Here is a 19,615-nt window from a genome sequence, read left to right on the forward strand (position 1 = left end):
TACAATTACAAAATACTTAGCAGAAAACATAAGAATAAATCTTAATGAACTTGAATTTGTTACATAAGTGATAAAAGAAAAAAATAGATAAATTGTGCTTCTTCGAAATATCAAAACTTCTGTGCTGCAAGCTAAACCATCAGAAAAGTGAAAAGACAACCCAAATAAGGGGAGAAAATATTTTTAAGTCATCTATCTGACAAGGGGCTTGTATTTAGACAACTTATGAACCAATAATAAAAAGACAAAGAACTCCATTTAATAGTTCTCCATGGTATCCAATATCTTATAATAACCTGTAATGGAAAATAATCTGAAAAATAATCTATGCATATATGTATAACTAAGTCACCTTGCTCTGCACCTGAAACACTGTAACTCAACTATATTTCAATAAAATATATATAGTAAGAAAACAAACAAAAATAAAAATGGACAATATATTTGCAGACATGTATTTTTCCGAAGAGGATATATAAATGCCCAATAAGCACATGAAAAGATGCCCAACATCATTAGTCAATGCTATGCTATGCTAAGTCATTTCAGTCGTGTCTGACTCTGTGCGACCCCATAGACGGCAGCCCACCAGGCTCCCCTGTTCCTGGGATTCTCCAGGCAAGAACACTGGAATGGGTTGCCATTTCCTTCTCTAATGCGTGAAAGTGAAAAGTGAAAGTGAAGTCGCTCAGTCGTGTCCGACTCTTAGCGACCCCGTGGACTGCTGCCTACCAGGCTCCTCCGTCCATGGGATTTTCCAGGCAAGAGTACTGCAGTGGGGTGCCATTGCCTTCGCCGTCATTAGTCAATAAGGAAATGTAAATCGAAACGATGATGAGAAGATACCACTTCACATCATTAAAATGACTATAATCAAAAAAAGAGACAAGTGTTGGTAAGAATGTGGAGAATATACAGCCCTTGTATACTGCTGGTGGGAATGTAAAATGATGCTGGTGGGAATGTAAAATGATGCAGCCCCTCTGAAAACCAGTGTGGCAGTTCTGCAAAATGCTAAACATAAGAGTTATCATATCACATGATAATGCCACTCCTAGATATCTACCTAAGAGAAATGAAAACATAAATTCATATACAGAGGTATACATGACTTTCCATAACAGTATTACTCATATTAGCCAAAAATGAGAAACAACCCAGATATCTATCAACTGATGAATGGGTAAACAAAACGTGGTATATCCATACAAGACATTATTACTTGACAGTAAAAAGAAACAAAGTACTGATACACGCTGTAATGTGGATGAACCTTGAAAACATTGTTCTAAAGGAGAGGAGCCACTCACAAAGGACAAACATTGCATTTATATGAAATGTCCAGAACAAGCAAATCCATAGAGACAGAAAGTAGCTTGGTGGCTTCCAAGGGCTGGAAGGTACAGAGGGAACGGTTATTGACTGGTAATGGTATGGGAATATATTTTAGAGGAGATTGAAATGTTCTAAAATTAGAATGTGGCAATTGTTGCACAATCCTATGAATACACTAAAAAAAAATTGAACTGCGTACTTTAAATGGATGTATTTTATAATACATAAATTATATCTCAATAAAACTTTTTTATAAAAGAAAGAAGGGAAGAAAAGGATGCCCTAAGATCAGGTTTCTCCTTAGTAACCACTGAGATCATCCTTGGTGTCCCCACCTCCTCCACCCCCAACCCTGAGAGGTCTTATTCTTCTAACAGAGACCAAAGCTTGGGTCCTATGGTGAGATGCTCAGGATAACCTCACTCAGTCTGGGCTTTACCTTTGAAATATATATATATATATATATATATATATATACACACATATATAAAATGTGCTTAGTCACTCAATCGTGTCTGACTCATTGTGGCCCCATGGACTGTAGCCCACCAGGCTCCTCTGTCCATAGGGATTTTCCAGGCAAGAGTACTGGAGTGGGTTCCATGACCTCCTCCAGGGGATCCTCCCAACCTAAGGGTTGAATCCAGGTCTCCCACATTGCAGGCGGATTCTTTACCATCTGAGCCACCAGGGAAGCCCATTTATACATATATATATACACAGGAAAGTTATGACCAACCTAGATAGCATATTCAAAAGCAGAGACATTACTTTGCCAACAAAGGTCCGTCTAGTCAAGGCTATGGTTTTTCCATTGGTCAGGTATGGATGTGAGAGTTGGACTGTGAAGAAAGCTGAGTGCCAAAGAATTGATGCTTTTGAACTGTGGTGTTGGAGAAGACTCTTGAGAGTCCCTTGGACTGCAAGGAGATCCAACCAGTCCATCTTAACGGAGATCAGTCCTGGGTGTTCATTGGAGAGACTGATGCTGAAGCTGAAACTCCAATACTTTGGCCACCTCATGTGAAGAGCTGACTCATTGGAAAAGACTCTGATGCTCGGAGGTATTGGGGGCAGGAGAAGGGGATGACAGAGGATGAGATGGCTGGATGGCATCACCGACTCGATGGACATGAGTTTGGGTGAACTTCAGGAGTTGGGTGAACACCAGGAGTTGGTGATGGACAGGGAGGCCTGGCGTGCTGGGATTCATGGGCTCACAAAGAGTTGGATATGACTGAGCGACTGAACTGAACTGAACTGAACTGAACACACACATACATATATATGTATATATAATTTGTATCACACAATTTATGTATATATAGAAATTTTAAATTATAAATTTCAAATTTCTGAAGTTTAAATTTCTAATCATCTGATCATCTATTCCAGGGGTCAACAGACCCAGAGGCCCTATCCAACCAACAGCCTATGTTTTATTTTTTGTACTGCCCATTAGTTAGGAATAATTCTTTGAAAAAAACTAGGAACAGTTGTTTGAAAATAAAAAAAGAAGAATATGTGACAAAAATCAAATGTGGACTGCAAAGTCTAATATATTAATTTAGTATCTGGGCCTTTATAAAACAAATTTGCTGACTCTAGGATCTATACATTTCGCGCCCTACTATTCACAGAGTTAAAAAGGCAAGGGTGTGGCTAGGAGAAAGAACAAGAGGAAAACTTGTATCTTTCCTCTTACCTTATTGCTTGCCACATGAAGAGTAGAATAAGGAGGGTATTTTTGTACAGATTCATGAGAATTAATTGTTAAATTTCGAAGAGTTTTGGGAGCCAGTTGACATCATGCTGAAATCAGCTATGGTAGAAATATTTACAACACAGAAATCAACAAATGCAACAAATCAGAGCTTTTTTGTTCCCCCAGGGATCCAACTCACCTCTAAATGAAACCTTCTGAAAATCTCACCTCTGTTGGTGGTTTTTTTTTCCTTTCCTTCCTTTCACTTTCCTTCATGCTATGCTCAGTCATGTTCAACTCTTTTTCAGGTAAGAATACTGGAGCAGGTTCCCATTTCCCACTCTAGGGGATCTTCCCAACCCCAGGATCAAACCCCAATTTCTTGTGTCTCCTACATTGACAGGTGACTACTTTACCACTAGAACCACCTGGGAAGTCCTACTTTTCAGAAACCAGAGTGTATCAAAGAAGCTTTGAATTTGTTTTTGTGTCTATAGGGAATGCATAGTTGGGACCCCATGGAACTAAGCTAGAACTGGATAGGGAAGTTCTCAGGGCAATGCACAAGGTCCTCCAAAGAAAAGAAACCACAGACTCTCACAGTGACTGTCTCTTATCCCCCTTCTCCCTCTCCCTCCTGTGCTGGGACACCCATTCTCTGCACGAGTGACCAGGACAGTCTCCACTCCCAGGTCTCTGGAGATGGTTGTGAGGGGAAGAGCTAGCCCACTGCCAGGACTTTAGGGAAAACAAGCTCCTGATATTAACCAAGGTCATGGATTGCCAAGAGAGTAGAACTTAAATGTTCTCACCACACACACACACACAAAAGGCAAATACAACACAGGATGGAGGCATTAGCTAATCATATGGTGCTGATCATTTTTCAATATATGTGTATCAATGGATTGGCAATAGAGTAGAGCTTAAATGTTCTCACCACTAAAAAAATAAAAGGAAAGAAAAAAAGACAATTATATGATGTGATAGAGGTATTAACTAATGCTATAGTGATAATCCAGAGAAGGCAATGGCACCCCACTCCAGTACTCTTGCCTGGAAAATCCCATGGATGGAGGAGCCTGGTGGGCTGAAGTCCATGGGGTCGCTAAAAGTCAGACATGACTGAGCGACTTCACTTTCACTTTTCACTTTCATGCATTGGAGAAGGAAATGGCAACCCACTCCAGTGTTCTTGCCTGGAGAATCCCAGGGATGGGGGAGCCTGGTGGGCTGCCGTCTATGGGGTTGCACAGAGTCGGATATGACTGAAGTGACTTAGCAGTAGCAGCATAGTGGTAATCATTTTTCAACATATAAGTGTATCAAATCAACACATTGTATACCTTAAATGAATCAATTTTATATGGCAATTATATCTCAATAATGTTGGGGGAAAAGGTAACAGAAGAGATTTCCTGATCACCACTAGAGGGAGGGCGGGTCACATTTTGTGTAAAGGCATTTGAGGGATCTGAATGCTGGGGTTTAACGGGAAATGAGGCCAAAAGGAAGGAGAAAGGGTGAAGACTGTAGGAAGGACAGGAGGACAAAGCAGAAGGAAAAGGATCATTGTTTTGTGACCTCTACATAAGGGGTATCAGATGCCAGCATCCAATCTCAGGGATCTGATGAGCAAAGGACACAGATACACTTGAGAAATGTGGGATCAGAACTCTCAGTGAGTTTCTAGCTTTCAGAGCACCCTTCTGTGCAGATGTGGCCACAGCAGAGGCCTCAGGGCAGGTGGCTAGAGAGCTTCTTATTCCTCCCAAAGCCATGAATGGCACTGATGGGTGGACAGAGCAACACTCTAAGATTTGCCTTGTACGAGACTTAACTCTCAAGGATCAGTGAGTTCAGTTCAGCCGCTCAGTCGTGTCTGACTCCTTGCAACCCCATGAACTGCAGCATGCCAGGCCTCCCTGTCCATCACCAACTCCTGGAGTTCACCCAAACTCATGTCCATTGAGTTGGTGATGCCATCTAACCATCGCATCCTCTGTCATCCCCTTCTCCTCATGCCTTCACTCTTTCCCAACATCAGGGTCTTTTCCAATGAGTCAGCTTTTCGCATTAGGTGGCCAAAATACTGAAGTTTCAGCTTCAACATCAGTCCTTCCAATGAACACCCAGGTCTTATTTCTTTTAGGATGGACTGGTTGGATCGCCTTGCAGTCCAAGGGGCTCTCAAGAGTCTTCTCCAACACCACAATTCAAAAGCATCAATTCTTTGGCGCTCAGCTTTCTTCACAGTCCAACTCTCATATCCATACATGACCACTGGAAAAACCATAGCCTTGACTAGATGGACCTTTGTTGACAAAGTAATATCTCTGCTTTTTAATATGCTATCTAAGTTGGTCATATCTTTCCTTCCAAGGAGTAAACATTTTTTAATTTCATAGTTGCAGTCACCATCTGCAGTGATTTTGGAGCCAAAAATAAAGTCAGCCACTGTTTCCCCATCTATTTGCCATGTAGTGATGGGACCAAATGCCATGATCTTCATTTTCTGAATGTTGAGCTTTAAGCCAACTTTTTCTCTCTCCTCTTTCACTTTAATCAAGAGGCTCTTTAGTTCTTCACTTTCTGCCATAAGAGTGGTGTCACCTGCATATTGGGCTATTGATATTTCTCCCAGCAATCTTGATTCCAGCTTGTGCTTCTTCCAGCCCAGCATTTCTCATGATGTACTCTGCATATACGTTAAATAAGCAGGGTAACAGTATATAGCCTTGACGTACTCTTTTTCCTATTTGGAACCAGTCTGTTGTTCCATGTCCAGTTCTAACTCTTGCTTCCTGACCTGCATACAGGTTTCTCAACAGGCAGGTCAGGTGGTCTGGTATTCCCATCTCTTTCAGAATTTTCCACAGTTTGTTGTGATCCACACAGTCAATGGCTTTGGCATAGTAAAGAAAGCAGAAATAGATGTTTTTCTGGAACTCTCTTGCTTTTTTGATGATCCAGCGAATGTTGGCAATTTGATCTCTGGTTCCTCTGCCTTTTCTAAAACCAGCTTGAACATCTGGAAGTTGACAGTAAACCATTCAATATCATGGTAATCCAAGTCTATCCCCTGACCAGTAACACTGAAGAAGCTGAAGTTGAAAGGTTCTATGAAGACCTACAAGACCTTTTAGAACTAACACCCAAAAAAGACCTCCTTTTCATTATAGGGGACTGGAATGCAAAAGTAGGAAGTCAAGAAATACCTGGAGTAACAGGCAAATTTTGCCTGGGAGTATGGAATGAAGCAGGGCAAAGGCTAATAGAGCTTTGCCAAGAGAACACACTGGTCATAGCGAACACCCTCTTCCAACAACACAAGAGAAGACTCTACACATGGACATCACCAGATGGTCAACACTGAAATCAGATTCATTATATTCTTTGCAGCCAAAGATGGAGAAGCTCTATACAGTCAGCAAAAACAAGACCAGGAGCTGACTGTGGTTCAGATCATGAACCACTTATTGCCAAATTCAGACTTAAATTGAAGAAAGTGAGGAAAACCACTAGACCATTCAGGTATGACCTAAATCAAATCCCTTATGATTATACAGTGGAAGTGAGAAATAGATTTAAGGGACTAGATCTGATAGACAGAGTTCCTGGTGAACTATGGATAGAGGTTCATGACATTATACAGGAGACAGGGATCAAGACCATCCCCATAGAAAGGAAATGCAAAAAAGCAAAATGGCTGCCTGAGGAGGCCTTACAAATACCTGTGAAAAGAAGAGAAGTGAAAAGCAAAGGAGAAAAGGAAAGATATACCCATTTGAATGCAGAGTTCCAAAGAATAGCAAGGAGAGATAAAAGCCTTCCTCAGCAATCAATGCAAAGAAATAGAGGAAAACAACAGAATGGGAAAGACTAGAGATCTCTTCAAGAAAATTAGAGATACCAAGGGAATATTTCATGCAAAGATGGGCTCAATAAAGGACAGAAATGGTATGGACCTAACAGAAGCAGAAGATATTAAGAAGAGGTGGCCAGAATATACAGAAGAACTATACAAAAAAGATCTTCATGACCCAGATAACCATGATGGTGTGATCACTTACCTAGAGCCAGACATCCTGGAATGTGAAGTCAAGTGGGCCTTAGGAAGTATCATTTACGAACAAAGCTAGTGGAGGTAATGGAATTCCAGTAGAGCTATTTCAAATCCTGAAGATGATGCTGTGAAAGTGCTGCACTCAATGTGTCTGCAAATTTGGAAAACTCAGCAGTGAGAGATCTGCTGCCGCTGCTGCTAAGTCACTTCAGTCGTGTCCGACTCTGTGCGACCCCATAGATGGCAGCCCATCCGGCTCCCCCATCCCTGGGATTCTCCAGGCAAGAACAGTGGAGTGGGTTGCCATTTCCTTCTCCAATGCAAGGGAAGTCGCTCAGTCGTGTCCGACTCCTAGTGACCCCATGGACCGCAGCCTACCAGGCTCCTCTGTCCATGGGATTTTCCAGGCAAGAGTACTGGAGTGGGGTGCCATTGCCTTCTCCAAGTGAGAGATCACAGGACTGGAAAAGGTCAGTTTTCATTCCAATCCCAAAGACAGGCAATGCCAAAGAATGCTCAAACTATCGCATAATTGCACTCATCTCACACGCTGGTAAAGTAATGCTCAAAATTCTCCAAGCCAGACTTCAGTAATATATGAACCATGAACTCTCAAGGATATCTATGTAGTTAACATTGGTTATGTTTTTTATTTATTTATGTTTTATTAAGGTAACATGATTTTATAAATTGATTTTTAAAAGTTTGTAAATGCAGGAGATCCAATATTATCTGTATATTTAAAAGAAGGATATGTCTACTTACTTATTTTCTATATTACAGATATATACTATACATGATATGTAATATAATCTCTTGGTCTGCTGAATATACCAGTAAGAGTCAAGGGAGAGATTACTTACAAAAGTGCCAGCCTAGATCTTTTGGTTATAACAAAATGGAAATTAGAATTTTATTAATTAGAAATTAATACTGATTTTCTCATATGAAGAAGAAACCTACAGTATCATTTTTTAATGCTCAGCAATGAATTAAACAGATTTCTCCCAAGGCAGCTGGGAACCTAAATTCCACATGTAACATTGTTTCTAGGAGTAAGAAGTTTCCAAACAACCTACTTATTAAAAACATTTAGAACAAAGTGTGTTTGTAAACCAGTCACTAAAAAAAAAAGAACACAAAAAACTGTGTAGACAGTTGTTTGGAAAGCTAAGTCACCCCCTCTTCCTTTACAGTGCTGGGATAGTTTGGGCCTCTATCCTAGAGTCTGTTATCTCCCCCTACACACAACACATATATATACACACACACACAGTTTCTGTTGAAAAGTTGCTCCGGCTGCATCTCTTACAGTTATAAGAAAACAGATTTCTAATGGCTATATTTCAAGGTTGTTGGCCCCATTTTTGCTGCTTTGGTAACTTTTCCCGGCTCCAGAAAAGCTACTCTAAAATAATGCAAATTGGACATGGTCACAGAGCATGCTAAGAACAGATCTGGTAACCTACAAGTACTAAACCCAAAACTCTCCTTCTATTTCTAGAGCAAAACTGGGCACAACATAGCATTTTTTCCATTATGAACACTCAGGATTGCAAATACTATCCGTTGAGTAAACTCATAAAGTGTGACTGCTCTGAGCTAGCAGGAATTACGAGCTGTAGGGTTCACTTTCATGCATTGGAGAAGGAAATGGCAACCCACTCCAGTGTTCTTGCCTGGAGAATCCCAGGGATGGGGGAGCCTGGTGGGCTGCCATCTATGGGGTCACACAGAGTCAGACATGACTGAAGTGAGTTAGCAGCAGCAGCAGCAGGGTTTAGTATGTAATTTTATAGAAACGCAACAATGTACCCAAATTTAACACATAAGCACAATATCTGCTCACAACATCCTGGTAGAACCATAAAAAACATCCTAACAGCTCAGCCAACTGTGCATTTAAACAGGTACAGCCTATTCTTAAGCTGGATTTTTAGAATTAAGGAATAGTGTTTACCACATAGGCTAGTCTAAGCCCTGGAGATAGCTATACAAGGCTCCACTTAAATTAATTATGATTTTCTTAATGTAGTACATCATTGGTTAATTGATATGGCCTTATAACTCCTCCTCAGCTAGAATCCATTGGACCAGGAGGCAACCAATGAGAATAGACATGTTAAGTCAAGCAAGAAGTAAACCCAGCATTAAGAGACAGGAAAAGTAGTTAAAACCCAACCTGGGTGGCCAACTAGTGACCCATATAGTTTCTCTCTGTCCCTTCTCATGTTTCTGCTCTCAGTCTTGACTTGATTAGATGACTCAATTAAGAAATAACGTTCCAGAAACAGTTCTGTTGCCCAGCTTAGCTCTGATCTCCACTTTTACCCCCGCCCCCAGGATATCACTCTCCCCAGCCTTCCACTACCACTGCCATCTAAGAACTGCAGTGTGACCCAAGAGGGGAAGAAGACCCCCATTCCACTACAGGAGGGCCCACCCAGAGATCAGGACAGTCTTCGATGCTCTCACCCTGAAGATGAAACTTACAGCAGCCACCTTCCAGAAGCCCCAGGCCAGAGGTATTTTATGAAAAGAATTACACTGTATCTTAGAGAGTTAACTGTATTTATTTCCTAATTATTTCCAGCAGCACATATAAACAACCGTTGGGGCTTCTTTAAAGTCATTTCCAAAAATAACAGCTAAGAATCCTGGGACAGCAGGGCCTCTGATCACAGTCCTGGTCAAAGGAGGGACAAGAAGTCCAGGAGACCAGAGAAGACACCATAATAACTGTGTCTGATACTGACTAAGCACATACTGTGTGCTGCTGTGATGGTCACTCCACATGCATTTTCATTTAATTTTAATAGGACCCTATTTAGGTTGAAACAGACACTATTTCATCTCCATGTACTTATTCGACAGGTATTTACTGAATACCTACTACGTGCCACATGTTGTTCTAGGCACTAGAAATACAGACGTGAACAAAGAAGGTAAAATCTCTACCTTCATGGAGCTTGCCTTCGAATGGGAGAGACACAAGATAGAGACAGAATTTATGGTCATAATAGTCACAAAGGCTAAAAGGATATTAGTGTAGGAAAGGCGGGGATAAAAATCTAGAGGAGTGTCATCTTCAACAGGGTAGCCAAGAGAGGCTTCACTGAGAAGGGGAATTTGAGAAAAGAGGGAGTGAAGAAGTGAGTCAAGCAGGTGTCTGGGAAAGAGCATTCCAGAAAAAGGTTCAAACTGCTTAGTTCAAAACTGCTTAGGAGAGAGCCAATGTGATATGTTGTAGGAACAGAAAGGGGGTCAGTGCAGTGGAAGCACAATTATGGGTGGTCGGGGGAGTATAAGAAGCCAGAGAGTTACAAGTGGTGAGACAGTGTAGAGCCTTATTCATCTGATGTACTGGAAGGGCTTTTTCTTTTTCTCTGAGAAGAGACAGGAAGACACTGGAAAATGTAAGCAGAGGAGTCATATGAAGAGCCTCATGTGCTCATAGTATGGCTCTGGCTGGATGCTGAACCTGGACTGTGGGGTGGGTCCAAGATGGAAGCCTAGAGAGAAGTTAGAAGGCCACTGCAGTAAACCAGCTGGGAAATACTGGAGGCTCAGTCCAGGCTGGTAGCAAGGGAGATGGTGAGAACTGGTCAGATTCAAAATGTCAATGCATCAGGAAGGCACAGCTGCAGGACTTGTAAATGAATTCCATGCTGGCTGTGAAGAAGCATGAAGGATAACTCCCAAGGTTTCCGACCCCAGTAACCAGAAAAATGGAGCTACCCCTTTCTGAGAGGAGTAAATGGGAGAAGCAGGTCTGGGGAAGGGGTGCATCAGGAGCTCATCTATCCAGAAAGGGATGCTGGCAAAGGGAACAGTATTTTAGACAGAGAATCTTTATAAGGTTATGGCTCTCATACTAAGGATTCCAGTTCTACCTAAGAGATGTGTCCTTTACTCAATCATTATTTTATACTCACTCATTCATTCTTTTATTCAACAAATGTTTATTAGATATCCATTGTGTGCCCAACAGGTGCTAAGTCTCAGACATACAGTGAGCAAGAAATACTCAGTTCTTTTCCTTATAAAACTTACAATACAGAGGAGAAATAAACAATTGTGCAACTACATCTATCCCCATATATGGTAATTACCTATAAACAAAACAAAAACCTACTAAAAAATAAAAAGCAACTTGCCTATGTAGCTAGGGAGAGACAGGGTTGTAACATAAACACAAGTTATCTTCCTCCAACCCGCTGTTTAGCACAGGGAGCACAGCTAGGTGATTTGTGGTGACCAAGATGGATAGGATGGGGGTGGGGTGGGAGGAAGGTCCACGAGGGAGGGTATATATGTATACATATAGCTAATGAAGAAAGAGGGCATCCAAGGATAGCAGACCTTTTAAGTTGCCCCTGGAATGGACAATACGTGAGAATCTTCTGTATGTCCGAATGTTATCCTGGGAAATTTATACCCTTCATCTTTTTAGACCTTCATTTTCTCATCTCCAAAAACTGTGCTAGATCATTTTCAAGCTCAGTAACTATGACCCCACATTCCTAATATCTCAGCATTTCTGCACTCTAACTACATTTCTAAAATAAAGATTCTGCCCTCTAGAATGTACTGCTTGTACACCTGCAAGATTCCTTCAAATGGTCATTCAATCCAACAGCGTGATTATGGTAATAATCCAAATGAAAAAACCACAACAAACGAAACACTACAGGGTCTGGTTAAAGAATTTCAAATTTTAGCTACTATTTAAAGTATTTATTTACATTTACTTCTAAAACATTGTTTTAATCACCAGGCATTGTCCACAATCACAGTACTTTTTCTAGAACTCCATTAATGTCCTAAAACACCTACAAAATACCCATTAATGGAAAATATGGATTTTTTTCTGTTAATTACAAATTACAAATGCCACTAAATTAATGGCATTGACTAGAGAAAACAATGTCCCAAATAAAATAGTAATGTATACTGACATATTGTTTTAAATGTCTAATTAAATCATTCAAGTAAAATTATCTCATTTTGTAAGTAGAAAAAAATGAGGTTTACAAAATTTCTAGGATGGCTCCAAATCACATGTCACTAAGAAGGTTCTAAATCCAAAATTATTTCTCATAAACTCATGACTCAGATCACTGAATTATTATTACCATTAATGAATACTAATTTTTTAAAAAGCAGTTCTGTTGTACAAGTAAGAAAAATATATGGGCCTAGTAAATATAATAAAATTAAACTATGGGGGAAAAAGTATCATTCATTCTGGAACCTGAGTGACTTACCACCTTCTACCAGTGTCCAACGGTAACCTTGGTTCAGATAATTAAACCAAGAACAGTCTTGCATATATATATGTTTAATCTTCATTGGCAGAATCTATGTATAAATATTTTAATCATGTTTAAATTAAATATGGTTAAAGCATAGGAGTAGAAATGTGCACATGAAGTAGCAAAATATGAGATATCTGAATGCATGATTTCCGTAATTCTAAAGAATTTTTTCACCAACCTGTTCCACTAACCTAGACACATCTGAATCAACACATTATCAACATATTCACATGAGCATGGCATGATGACCTCCACATGGTAAATGAGGGCTTCCTTGGTGACTCTCTGGTAAAGAATCTGGCTGCAATGCAGGAGAAGCAGGTTGGATCCCTGGGTGGGGAAGATCCCCAGGAAAAAGAAATAGCAACCTATTCCAGTATTCCTGTCTGGGAAATCCCATGGACAGAGGAGCCTGGCAGACTATGGTCCATGGCATCACAAGAGTCAGACTCATTTAACTAAACCACCACCACCAGCAACATGGGAAAGTAACAGAGAACCTGCTGTTAAAAAAAAAAAAAAAAAAGTTAAAATGTAAATACGCAAATAGATGTGTGTATTTCATAGATAAAGAACTTTACTGATTTCCACTGTGTGAAAATGGGAAACAAGCTCTGCTGTTACATAATTTTCAAATGTTTACAAACCCTAGCCTCTTTTCTTTCTTGCCCTCTAGAGCTCCATTTATTCCTTCTCTTTCCAATTCACTTTTTCTTCTTCACATGCTTCCCCAATACAGCATGATACCTTCCTCTAATATTTTCACCAAGAATAATTCACTCATTCATCCATCCATTTAACTGAACTTATTGTTGACCTACTATGTGCCTGGCACAAGATTGTCTTCTGGCCATTAAAGATGAATAATAATATCCCTGATTTCAGGGAAGATGAAATCTAGCAGATGCTGGACCCCTTAGTTAAAGAGTTGGAAGTGAGTCATCTTCCTAAAAAACAGGTATTACCTGCCCTTTGCTGCAGGGCATGTATTTTTTCCACCTTCTTTCCAGACCACATATCTTACAGACTATAAGCTCCCTGAACACTGGGACCACACATCAGTCATTTCTATCATCCCAGCATCTAACACACTGCCTGGCACATACTGGGCCTCATAAATTGTTTTGAATGAATAGATCTGAGTAAATGAAATTAGGTAATAACTATGCATCATGAATAACTCACCCAAAAAAATGGAATTTAGTTAACAATCTCCCTTTACCCACAAGGCTTCCCTGGTAGCTCAGACGGTAAAGCGTCTGCCTACAGTGCGGGAGACCTGGGTTTGAAAAGTGCACCCTTGGTACCAGAAGCTGAGTGGGATACTGGTTTCCTAAGCACAGACGGTCCTACTCTGGAAAAATGATGCTTCGTTGACTTCCTAGAATAATCGCATCTCATTTAATATAAAATTCCCTGAGAACCGTCTCCAGTTGAGAAAAGGGTGAGGGAGCTGCCCGCGCCACCCTTCCCCTGCCCTCTGCGGGGCTCTGCTCCAGGTAGGAGCGCAGCTTCTATGAACTTTTCTCCAGGTTCGAAGTTTGGTCAATTGATAAAGAATAAAAGCTCCTTCCGGAGGCGGGTTAGAGAGGATGATAACTAAAAAGAGCTGAACGGGCCCCGGAAACAAGTGAGCAAAGCGCCGAGGGTCTGTTGAGTTCACCGGGTCTCCTCCGCCCTACCCGCCGCGGGGAACAGCCTGACGACTGCGGGGACCCGCGGCTGCGCGGGGAGGGCAGCCGAGACGGGGAGCCGGAGGGTCCGGGGGACCGGCGCAGACCGGATGCTCTCGGCCTCGGAGAAGCCGCCCAATTACAAGAATTAGCCACTGAAGCTCCAAAGGCGCCCATCTGCAACTGTAGCGTCCCGGAGCGTCACACCCGCCCTCTTCCTGGACCGCTGTTTCACCCGTCGAGACTGGAGCACCTCAGAGGACCCCCCAACTTCCCACTCCGAGCCCCTGGATCTGGACTGCCCTGAATCCCCACCCTTCACCGTCGCTGCCCGGTGCCGGGTTCTTCTGTTTCCTCTTGCCCGGGTCTTCCAGGGTCCGGCAGCAGCAGTGATGCTCCACCCCAGGCAGCCCCGAATGAGAAGCCACGCCGTTTCCTAGACTAACCCGTTTCCAACCTCTGAGACCCTCCTGGCTCGCCACTCCAGGATGGCGCGCCAAGGTCACCAGAGTAGGTGTGACAACCAACCTCCACCTTCTCTCCCCAAACCCCTCCCTTTCCGAGACCCCCACGGCCTGTACCTTGCGCGTTCCTCCCCGCAGGTGGAGGATCTCCTCCCCTGGCTCCATCGGGATCCCACTCTGCCTTGGCCCCCCGCGTCCTCGACCCTCCCGTGACGCTCACCTTCTCTCCGGGCGAGGGTCGCCGGCAAGTCTGCTATCCTCAGAGAACGAGGGCAGGAGATAAGCCTCCCACTCACTCCAGGGGAGCGACGGGGAAGCCGATGCAAACTTCTGCTGCACTTACTTCGGGCAGAGGCTGCCGCCCCCTCGCCTCTCCTCGCTTTCCTACAGGCGGCTGCTCCACGGCGGTGACCTGGAGCTGGCGCGCTCGCATTCCCCGCACCAGAGCCGCCGCGAAATGCGTAGGGCTGGGAGGTCTCTACCGGACGAGCGCGCCCGGGGCCCGAGTCCCGGGGCCGAGGTAGGGCCGCCGCGCTGGGCGGCGACCGCCCCCAGTCGCCCAGGGATGTTGCGCACGGGGCCCCGCGCCCAGCTCCTCCGCTGGGTCGTTTCTGTCCGAGTTGCAGTTTCAGTGCCTGCCAGGTCTGCAGCACCCTCACCGTCCTTCCCAGGAAACGACTTTCAATCCACCTGGCGGCTCGCGAGGCTGCCCCGCGGGCTGGCAGCGCCACAGGGGGTGCAGAGGAGAGGGAGGAGCGCGGCAGCCGCGGTCGCCCCAGTGCGCCTCCAGCTTCCCAGCTGGGCGAGGAGCGCGCGGCCCTCTCCAGCCGCTCTCCTCGGGACTGCAGTCCTGACGTCACCCCACCCCCCCCACACGGCGGAGGAGCCGCGCGGAGGGTGGGGTGCGGGGAGCGAGGACGCGGGAGTGTGAGCGGGACTGTGAGCGCGTGTGTGTGCACGCGCGCGTGGGCCTCGCCAGCCCGGTGACTAGTCGGAACCTCAGTTGGATCCTGCGACGAGCCAGAAACCGAGCTCCTTGCAAACAGGAGCCGAGGGGTGGCCGTGAACAGCCGGGGGCGCTCGGTTCCAAGTTGGGCGGCGATACTACGCACACCGAGTTTGGATGCGACCAAAGAGGCTGGATTAATGTGATAGGAGGGTTGGAAAAGCAGGAGTTGGGAGTGCCCTTGGAGTTGGGCACTATCTTCCCCCAAAGTTGGAGGAAGCACGAGACGCCTTTAAAAAGCTGCACTAGAGGTACAGAAGGAAGAGGGGAGTGGACCGAGCGGGCGGGCTGATTTTCACACTCCTGTAGGAAGGAGGCGGGATGAGGAGCTATGAGAGTCCTCCGGGCCTCCACGGCCGCCGCAGGTCCCAGGAAGGAGCCCTCTTGGGTGCGCCAAGGGCGGCTCTGGCCTGCTCCGAGCTCACCTCCAGCCCGCCGCCGCTGCGCACTGAGAAGTTGATGAAAAGAGATCAAAGGGGCAGGGCCTTCCACACATCATTCCCCGCCTCGCGCGACCCTGGGGGAGTTTTCCACAGAAGCTGGGTAAATACTCCCGGAACCAGAGAAAAGAGGCCAAAGCCGGGCTCCAGATGCCCCATACCATGTCGTTGGGTCTGAGGCCGTGGTGGTTAGAACTCCGCGCCAAGTCCCTGGAGATCGTCGACCAGCGTAGTGCGTCTCCGCCACCCACCAGGAACTTATTCTCGTAGGAGGCCTGAGTCGTCACCTAACTTGGCTAGTTCTCTTAAGTTGTGCTGGGGACCCAACTGGGAAGTGACTTTCTGCGGAGGCGTCAAATGAAGGGTCTTAAGAGGTTCTAGAATGGCTAAAGGTTTGTCCCTCTGCAGCGACCCCGCCGTCAGTGGGGCAGAGTGCGCGGCTCCGTGCGCCCGCGGCGCTCTGTACCCTGCGGCTGTGCCCAGCTCCGGGACGGCCGCAGCCTCGGGGTCTGAGCAAAATGTGCAGGAGCGCCTCCTGCCCAGGCTGGATCCGCTGTCAGCAGCGAGGCGTCAGACACGCACTGCAGTGACCAAGCAAGCAACCAGCAATTTTGCCCCGGTCGAGTGGCAGTGCTTTTTAAATGCAAGTGTCATCTTTCCTGAATCCAGAACACTGATCGCCGAGATGCCTCCTTCGTGAAAATACTTGCTTAAAATGGAAAAGGTGACGGTAGGAAGCAGGAAAGAAACAGAATGGGAGGGAAACGACCCCCTGTCCACAAACACGCTTTTAACTTCAACTTCTCAAAGTTACTCAAAATATGATCCAGAAGGAGCAGAAAGTTTCACGGCCATCTTCAATCTCCGAGAAAGCTGAACAAAATAGAAGCAAGTGTGGAATCTTGGTCTACTGTCTTACGTTTAATAATCTTAGGAATCCCCACATTTGAAAAAGAGAATTCTAGCTAATTAGGCAATGTCATGGATATCCTTAACTAGGGGTTGGAGTTAACAAATAAATAGAATACTTAAAATTAGTAAAGATACAGCATGTTCCTAATTAGAACAGAGAACAAGGGAATTTCAGAGGACACTGGGTACCAGCCTCCAGGCCCTCTTGCAACCGACCTATTTTTTAATATATAAATTTAAAAACACCCTGTCATCATGAAGGAATTACATAACGAAGTCCTAGTGATGCATGTTTCAGAAACAGCAATTCCTCAGCAGGAATCACTGTTCTTAATAATGTTAATTCAGATTAATAGTGTGGGAATAGGCAAGTCATTGGCCAAAAAATAAAAAGGTTTGAAAACATGACGGTGAAGTGGCAGCTATGCTGGTACATATGAGTCTTGTAAGTTGGGTCACAATTCTGTTTCTAAGTGCTCCATGTCTAATTAGTGATGCTGTATTAGCAGGTATGACAACCTGGCTGACACAGCCACAGTAAGTAATGGCTATTTGATGTGGCAAGCCTAAGCATCCTTCCTTGATTTCCTGTTGTTATTTGGTTCACAGCTGCAGGATAACTTTTTTCACATTCTGAACTGATTGGTTGTTTGCATATCTGTCTTGCTTCTAAATTTATAATCTCCAGGGCAGTAATTCTGTCTTCCTTTCTACGTGAAACAGTGCAGTGTCTGATAAATGGTAGGCGCTTAATAAATATGTATTGATTTAATTAGTTTTTTAAAGAGTATGAAATAACTAGATTTTAAAATCTGTTTTAAATGGACTCGTATGCCATCTATGTGAAAAAAGTATATATCTGATATAAAACAAATATATTTATATATGAAATGGAAAGGAGAAGAAGAAAAATCAGTTCTCAAAAGAATAATCCTCCATAGCTGATCATGTTAAATTATCCATAGAAACATCACCTGCTGCTCTTATTATATAAGAATTCTTTCATGTTTGTCTATTGACATGTACATGTTTTAAAAGTTTAGTATTTGGAACTCACAATCACTCAGAATTCCAAAGTGCATTACAAATATTTTCCTATTGGTCAGAAGGCAGCATGTCATTTAAGTTGGGTGCATGCGTATATGATAAGGTAAAAAACACTGTTAGCTCAACTCACCCTGGACTTTGCCCTAATCAACATGTGGACATTCACAAGGGTCCGGACACTGCCATATGGCCAAGTAGGTTGAGGACCAAAGCTTGTGTGAGATGCCCCTAAATAAAGGCATGATAGTTGACCAGGAAGTTCAGCTCATGCACACTTCAGAGCCCAAATGGAAAATTAGCTACACACACACACATACACACACATGCACACCAGTCCAAAGCTACCGGAGAGCCAAAACATCAAGTTTACAAAGAAGGAATGGCTCTATTGGGAGTAGAGATGGCAGTGCTGTGGGCAGGGGCACACTATTTCAATATAGCAGTGGCTTTTCATAATATACTCTGTAACATTAAAGTCTCTAAATCAAACCCTCTAGCAATACATTGTTGGCAAAACTATGGAGACTCATAATCCTGTCCTTCCAGAAGTTATCTCCTGAGCAAAACAAGCTCCTTAATACAGCTTCTCATTTTTTGCCAAAAAAAAAGAGGCAAGAATAAGGATAAAATTCATTTCATATAGGACTTACCTTAAAAAAACAGTTAATACATATATCTCATATATATGTGTGTTATCTATATATCTCAGTTATAGATTACAATTTTCATAAATCTGCCCAATTATGTAATACATTTTCTAGAGAAGCATTTAAAAAGAGCCTAGTAGAGCTCATGATGAAGAAAACATCACAATTTTAAAACACTGTCTTTAGAATGTGACAAATTTGGAATAAATCACTAGAGTTTTCCTGCAACTTCTCTCAAGACTTGGATTTGCTCTTAATATTTCTGCTTCATGATATATTAATAGCTTAGTATTTGAACTTCTTATGTTGCACCCCCTACTCTTGGTAGAGTTAACCCCAAAGACAAAATCTAAGTGGCGGATTTCTTTTAAAATGTTGAAATCCTAAATTCAACTTGATAAATTTGATGAATTCAAATTTTAAAACTGTCACAACTGAGACAAGTAGTTGACACGTAATTATATTGATTTGTAGATAATACTCCTGAAATACTATTACAGGTTAGCAATAAGTTTGTAACGAAAGTTGAATTTTTGGCTGGTGTTATTAGCTCACTAAAGCAAAGCACAGTAAAATGAGGTATGGCAATAAAAGGCGTTAAATTTATCAAAAAAAAAAAATAAATAAAGTGCTGAAAAATTAAAAAAAAAAATGATCTCAGAAGTTAATTGCAGTTTTTTGATTCTCTGATTCTAACTGACGTTTGCATATGAGCACATCAAATTTTGTAACTCTTATTTGCTGCTGTTTTCCTAGTTTCGAACTTAGACCTTTTCTAGAATTGTGTGGGAGGACGTGAATTGTAACATATGTCCCAAGAAACTTAATTTTAAGTATAACTAGTGTGAAGAGGATATATTTTTATATGTGGTACTGGATTCATCTTTATACTTTTGTGAACATCAATTCTATGAATATTTGTATTGCAATATACTTCATTGATTTACTAGAAAAGAAATTATGATCACTGTAAAATCATTCAGTGGTATAAATAGCTCATAT

At 43.0% G+C, this 19,615-nt stretch overlaps 1 protein-coding gene across 5 annotated transcripts in view; it reads right to left on the bottom strand.

Moving 5' to 3' along the window:
• Positions 1–15,430, bottom strand: part of KIAA1217 (KIAA1217 ortholog) — an 820,709-nt gene extending 805,279 nt beyond the window's left edge. For 2 of the 5 annotated variants that reach the window (XM_086334383.1, XM_086334410.1), the window contains exon 1: positions 14,782–15,430. The gene's annotated coding sequence lies outside the window, so the exon portion shown is untranslated. The remainder of the gene's footprint in view (positions 1–14,781) is intronic. The other 3 variants (XM_086334370.1, XM_086334368.1, XM_086334382.1) reach the window with 3 other exon arrangements.
• Between the last annotated feature and the right edge of the window lie 4,185 nt (positions 15,431–19,615).

The sequence above is a fragment of the Bos grunniens genome, chromosome 13 (assembly GCF_055505025.1).
Source record: "Bos grunniens cultivar Pamir isolate PY7600 chromosome 13, Bosgru_T2T1.0, whole genome shotgun sequence".
Taxonomy (NCBI): Eukaryota; Metazoa; Chordata; class Mammalia; order Artiodactyla; family Bovidae; genus Bos; species Bos grunniens.